General features: G+C 34.0%; 1 non-coding gene across 1 annotated transcript; it reads right to left on the bottom strand.

The window, feature by feature from the left end:
- Nucleotides 1-642: 642 nt before the first annotated feature.
- On the bottom strand, nt 643-752 carry LOC112423455 (U6 spliceosomal RNA). The gene has a single exon (XR_003013935.1). It is a non-coding gene; the product is annotated as a U6 spliceosomal RNA (small nuclear RNA).
- Nucleotides 753-6,350: the final 5,598 nt, after the last annotated feature.

The following is a 6,350-nucleotide window of genomic DNA, read 5'->3' as shown; positions in this document are numbered from 1 at the left end:
AACTAAACCATGGTAACTGAAATAACAGTACAAAATAAGAACTGCCTTTACTAAGCTGAACAAATTTGTTGCAGGCTTTTGTCCTTAATTTATTTCTTCATGAAAATGTGCCCAGTGGCTCACTTTTTAAATAATAATGGTAAGGTTTCAAAGATAATAAATAATCTTAGGTGAACCTTAAAGTATAAATTATTATTTTAACTTCTTTACACTAATAAGAAAGATGGTAGTTGGAATCTAGCTTACCTGTTTATGTGCAACTCAGGAAGGCAATAGAAAGAAAGATTTCCCACTCCCCTTGTACCTTATCAGTCAAGCAACCACTAAAGATTGCATCTTCGATGCTGTTGTATATAGAAGACTGAACATCTAATTAGACACGGATCTTCACTGCTTACCTTACCCAGAGTGTATTCTTAAAGAAGAATACATGCCCATGATTACATGTATAGCATCTCTGAAAAATTGTGGAGATTTTGGGGAGTAGGTAATAGGCCTAGGGAAAAGTCCTCAGTTTGGAAAATCAATATAAAGAAGTTTTTCTCAGGTTCTAGTAACTTGTGCATTTTGAAAACATGTTTCTTGAGCAATAATTTCCACAATAAAAATTCTCCATTGTAAGTGTGCAGTTCAAAGAGTTTTAAAAACAGAGAACACTTGATGTATTTCCATGTCATTCTTGTGCAAGTTCATGCTAATCTTCACTAAGTTGTTCCAATTTTTATTTCAATATGTACTTCCAAGTCAAGCACACTCTTGGAATTTTAATTTTGGGTGAGACAGTACCATCTACTGTTTTTTTTCAGGAACATAGAAAGAAGGATAAGTTAATATTTGTTTTTTTATGATGGATATTGTATATGTATATATTTGTATATTAAATATTTGTTTTGGAAGCATTTATGATAATATGTACTAAGCGATGAGATAAGTATTCACATTCAACTAAAATTTACCAAACCTTCATATTAGTTCTAGGAATATAGTTATCTCTACTTTAAAAGTGAAGGAAGGAATTTCAGCAAGTTTAAGGAGCTTGACAGAGGAACATGACTGGTGCATTTTAGAACTGGGATATTATCTTTCATTTTCTAACCCACATCACATTGAGATAGAAGGTTCTCTATCCAATGATGATTCATAACCCAAAATAAGAGTAGATAACATTTATTGAGGTCTTATATAAGCCAAGTGCTATTCTAAGTTTTTACATGTAGTATTTCATTTGGTCCTTATAAGAACTCTTTGAGGCAAATGCTATTATTTCCAGTAGTGCATAGATGAGGAAATGGAGGTACAGTGAAGGCAGGTATCCTGACAATGGTCATAAAAACGATAGGTGGTACAATTGGCACCCTGGTTCCAGAGTTCACCATTGTGTTTGCTTCATCTTATCTCTGTTAATATCCACTGTCTACCAAGGGAGGTAGCAAAGACTGGGCTCCTTCTTAAAACTTTCCTTCTAGAATACAAGGGAACAAAAGAAAGAATGTGAAGAAAAAGTTTTCATAACTTTCTGGGGAGATTTTTCTGTGTATCTTGTCAATCACCTGATGAGAACGAATCTTTTCCATGTGAATTCTTAACTTTTATACTTTTGGGTACACTAAAGGGGAACAGAAATTCCCAGGACAAGTGTGCCACCATTGTGCTTCAGGATGGTTTACCTGTGGATCTCTTCACCTGAGTTTGCTCTGCCCCAGGTATGACATGGCTCACATCCTCACATCATTCAGCTTTTTTTAAGAGTCATCTTCCTTGGCCCTCCTATTTAAAATAGTAATCCTCTCTTCATTTCATATTCATCACTCATGTTTTTCTCTCTTGCACTGATGACCACCTACCCTAACATCAGATTGATATTTCCTACTCAAATTCAAAACTATAGGGCATTTCCTTAACCTCTTTTTTATAGCATCTGTGTCTCCTTTATTTCTTACTGAAAATACTGGTTCTCATGGGCATGGGCAATGATAGAAAATTTTATCATTGCTCATTTATTTTATCGAATACTGCACATTCAATAGTCTCAGAGAAGCAATGCTAATATGACCACTAATTTGATTTCTGAAACTGTTAGCATTGTAGTGCTTTTGTTCTCTCTATTCTTTCTGTTTTTTAGAGTTGTTCTATACCTACATTGCCTGAGGATATAGTCATTTCATGCCATTTTCTCTCTCCCTTGACCTTTATTTAGTCTCAGTGCCACAAGTGTCTATATATTTATGTACCCAGAGTCCTTATGTCAATGTCTCTCTAGTCACTTTGCTTGTCTGAAGGTTTTCTTACAGATTCCTTAGTAAGGGTTCATGGGAACCACATTGCAATAGTTCTTGCATACTAATAAGAGTTTGCCTATGTCCTTTGAACTTGAAAACCTGTTTGGTTGGATAAAAAAAAAAATTCTTGGCACACAATTGCATTTTCTTGAGTATCTTAATATGTTATTGCATTTTCTTCTGGCACAAAGTATTACAGTTGAAAAGTCTGATGATAATATAATTTTCTTTTCTTTGTAAGTCATATGCTCTTATTTTCTAGGTGCCCAAAGATTTTTTTTTTTCCTTCTTTCTTTCTTCTATAAGAAACATCATGTAACTTTACTGGAATATATATTTGTGTAAGTTGTTATGGGTTGAGATTCTTTGATGTGTACAATGTCAATATGCAATTTAAAAATCTTTTTACTTCAGGAAAATATTCTGGGATTACTGGATTTAGTAATTGTTCTGTTTCTTTACTTCGGCTTTCATCTGCTGTTATCCATATGCTCAAACTTTTCTGCCTGTCTTCAAAGTTTTTGCTTTCTTCTGAATCCTTTTTTCTTTTCTTTCATTACTTTTTGATTTTTAAAGTTATTCTCTTTTCATCTTTTACCAAAGCATCATCTGTTGTGTTTATTCTCTGTTACGTTATTTCTAGTTTATTTTTTATTTTTGGAATTTTTTCTCTAATTTTTAATTATTTCCAGAATTTTGGCATATCACTTTTAAGATTTTCTCGTTCTAATTTATGTTTTCTTTAATGTATTGTAACATTTTCTTAATGTTTCTTAGTTAGTTTTGAAACAGTGAGAGTTCTGTTCTGTTTTGTGGGTATGCTTTTTGGCATGCTTTTATTGTCTACATGTACATTATTTCACTTTTTCCCCTTTTTTCTTATGATAACTCCTTGAGAAATATGGCCTTGATTGTTTTCTGTTGCTCATGGTTATGTGAAGTGGATTTTCCTAAGGTGGGGTTTAGGAAAGCTTATGGAACCTACAGAGCTTCTTCTGTTGTTTTATTTTGTGTTTAAAAATTTGGGAATGTGCTTTCTGAGATTTGGTCTGGGATTTTTTTCCCCCCTTTCTTTTTGTTTTCTCTATCTTGTTGAATTTTGATTCCCTCCCAGCAATTTTTCTTTAATGTGCATTCCCCTTTGGGAGGGGAGCCCTGGTGGGTGAGTTCTGAGAGTTAGCAGGTGTGTTTGGTTACAGATTGTTTGGTCCTCCTGGCAGGGAAGGGCGGCACTCACAAATACATTGCGGTTTCATCCGCTTTGCCCTTACTGGTTCCTGCTTTCCAGTGAGCTCCACTGATGATTTTATCTTTCTCCTTCTCTCAGTCCCCAAAGACCCCACGCTGTTGCTTTCTTCCTCTTCCTCCCGCAGATATAGAGATATCATGCAGTTTAAAGTCTATTGGTCCTTTGTCTGCACCCCATGTATTCTGGGGTTCATGAGTTAAGTATCCATCTAGTTTTGTTTTAAATGCTGACCTTTGTTTATTGGTTTTGTTATTTAAATGCTTTCTTTTTATGTGGGGATTTGGAGAAATTAAATAACTACACCACAACCCCTGCCCTATTCCCAGAATCCTCTCTCCTCTGTAGTTCTTAATACATGCTGTTGATATTGATGACCCAGCAAATGCTCTTTAATATAAAATGGGTCCCATGATACATACATAGATGTTAATAGTCTAAAGTGAAAATTACCTAAAAGTTACCTAAAATCACCACTAAGAGTTTCAGGCACCTAACTTGAAACTCTTAGTGGCCTTTTATAGGAGACCTGAGTCCATCTTGGCATAATTTGATGAGTTTTGCCTTCCAGTAAGTAGCAAATTATCTTTTGCTGGTAACATAATGATAGAAGTTTCACAGTAATAAATTTCCATGATGAAAGATAATTTTATTTGGAAAAAACTGTCTAGACCAATTGCAGGCTCAGATTTTCCTTCAAACAGTCAAGTTCAATGTATTTTAAAGGTCCGTTTTTCTCAGATGGTGGAAATATGAAAAAGAATAAAAATGAAAACATTGCATTAACGTGGGGGTAATTCATTTCCTTAGAAGTGGAGTGTTTGTTGTAGGCTATAGGAGACTATTGGCCTATTCATGACATTAGTGGCAACCATTTCTCAATAAGGGAAGGCTTACACAGGTAACTCTTAGAGTGCTATGAAATGATCCAAATTAGAAGGCAAAGAAATGAAAATGGGTGCTTGCTTAAAAGACCGTGTATGCTCATAAAAATGAGCTGTTACGGTGGTCTTTCATCCCAATCCCTGCAGATAAAAAGCGATCTCCACATTATTTGCTAAAGCTCTCTTACCACACTTTCACAGAGCAAAAAAAATCATGATTGAAAACAGGGCAGGTGTTTTGTCAAGTTGCTATGGTGAGAAGATAGAAAAATGAATGTTTATGATATTGAAATTTCTTTTTCATCAGACATTTCCCGTCAAACTACATATATGTATTTTTTAAAAGTACAAGTGAATTCATATTCCATTAAGAGAATGTCCCCCTACCACGGCTAGGTTTTTATATACCTTCAGCAAATTTCTAATATGAATCTGCCTTTCTTAGTTTACAATAATAAGCAAATTCATTTTGATATTATAATAGCAATAAAAAATTCTTTATCCATTATATTAAAAAGTTTACATTAATTTTGTGCCACTCTGCTAAGTATCTCATTTGTTAGTACAATCATGGTAGCAAACTGATAAATGCTCCCATGTGTCACCAAGTATTTGTCATCCCAAGTATTCTCTAGCCTGCTTCATTTTTCCTCTAAATGAATTTAGATTCCTTTGAAGGAAGAAAAGCATACTTTACATCTTTTGAGGTTTATTGTTTAAAATTTTGTTTATGTAGTGTTGTTTGAGGAATCTGGATGTATATACAAAAAATAAAGGAAGGTCTGTTGTGGACTTTTCTCCTAAATTGTATGCCAACCATTGGGGGTTGGGGAGGAATCTTCATTACATATTTGCTGTTTGGAACAAATTAGTGAGAATTTTACATGAGGAATAAAAGATGTGGTACTTCTAGACTTTTCTCAGACTAACATTATTAATGAAGAATGGTCTCATAAAAATATTCTCAAGTATTTAACTTTATATGTAGATTGTTAATTAATATTATCCTGGATGCCCATTTTTTTTGAAAATCCATATTGAATATTCCTTAATATTGGGCAGATTTGGAATGAAACTGTTTACTTTTTAGATTTAACCAATGTTTTACCAAGAGATTAAAAACTATAATACGTTATTTTTTTCAGATTTTTTAACTGACAAATAATAATTGTGTAGATTTATGGGGTACAATGTGATGTTTCAATACATGTATACATCGTGAAATTTTCAAACCAGGATAATTAGCATATCCGTTACCTCACTTATTTATCATTTATTTGTGGTAAGAACACGTTAAGTCTTCTCTTTTAGCTCTTTTGGAATATATAATACATTATTATTAACTATAGTCACCTTGATGTGTAATAGAACCCCAGAACTTATTCCTCTGGTCTAACTGAAACTTTGTACTTGTTGACAAGTATCTTCCTATTCCCTGTTAGCTATTTAAAATTTAGCTTTTATTTTCAGTTTAGGGGTACAAGTGTAGATTTGTTATACAGGTACACTTGTGTCAGGAGAGTTTATTGTACAGATTATTTCATCACCCAGGTATTAAGTCTAGTACCCACTAGTTGTTTTTGCCGATCCTCTCCCGCCTGCCACCCTCTACCCTCTGAAAGGCTCCAGTGTGTATAGTTCCCCCATGTGACCATGGGTTCTTATCATTTAGCTGCCACTTAGAGGTGAGAATATGCAGTGTTTGATTTTCTATTCCTGTGTTAATGTTCCAAGGATAATGGTCTCCAGATCCATGTCCTTGCAAAGGACATGATCTCATTTTTTTATGATTGTGTAGTATTCCATGGTATAAACATACCACATTTTCTTTCTCCGTTCTATCACTGATGGACATTTAGGTTGATTCTATGTCTTTGCTGTTGTGAATAGTGCTGTAATAAACATATGTGTGCATGTGTCTTTATAATAGAATGATTTATA

This window comes from Macaca nemestrina, chromosome 3, assembly GCF_043159975.1.
Source record: "Macaca nemestrina isolate mMacNem1 chromosome 3, mMacNem.hap1, whole genome shotgun sequence".
Lineage (NCBI taxonomy): Eukaryota > Metazoa > Chordata > Mammalia > Primates > Cercopithecidae > Macaca > Macaca nemestrina.
Note: the sequence above shows the minus strand (reverse complement) of the source record. Positions and strands in the feature narration are given on the sequence as shown.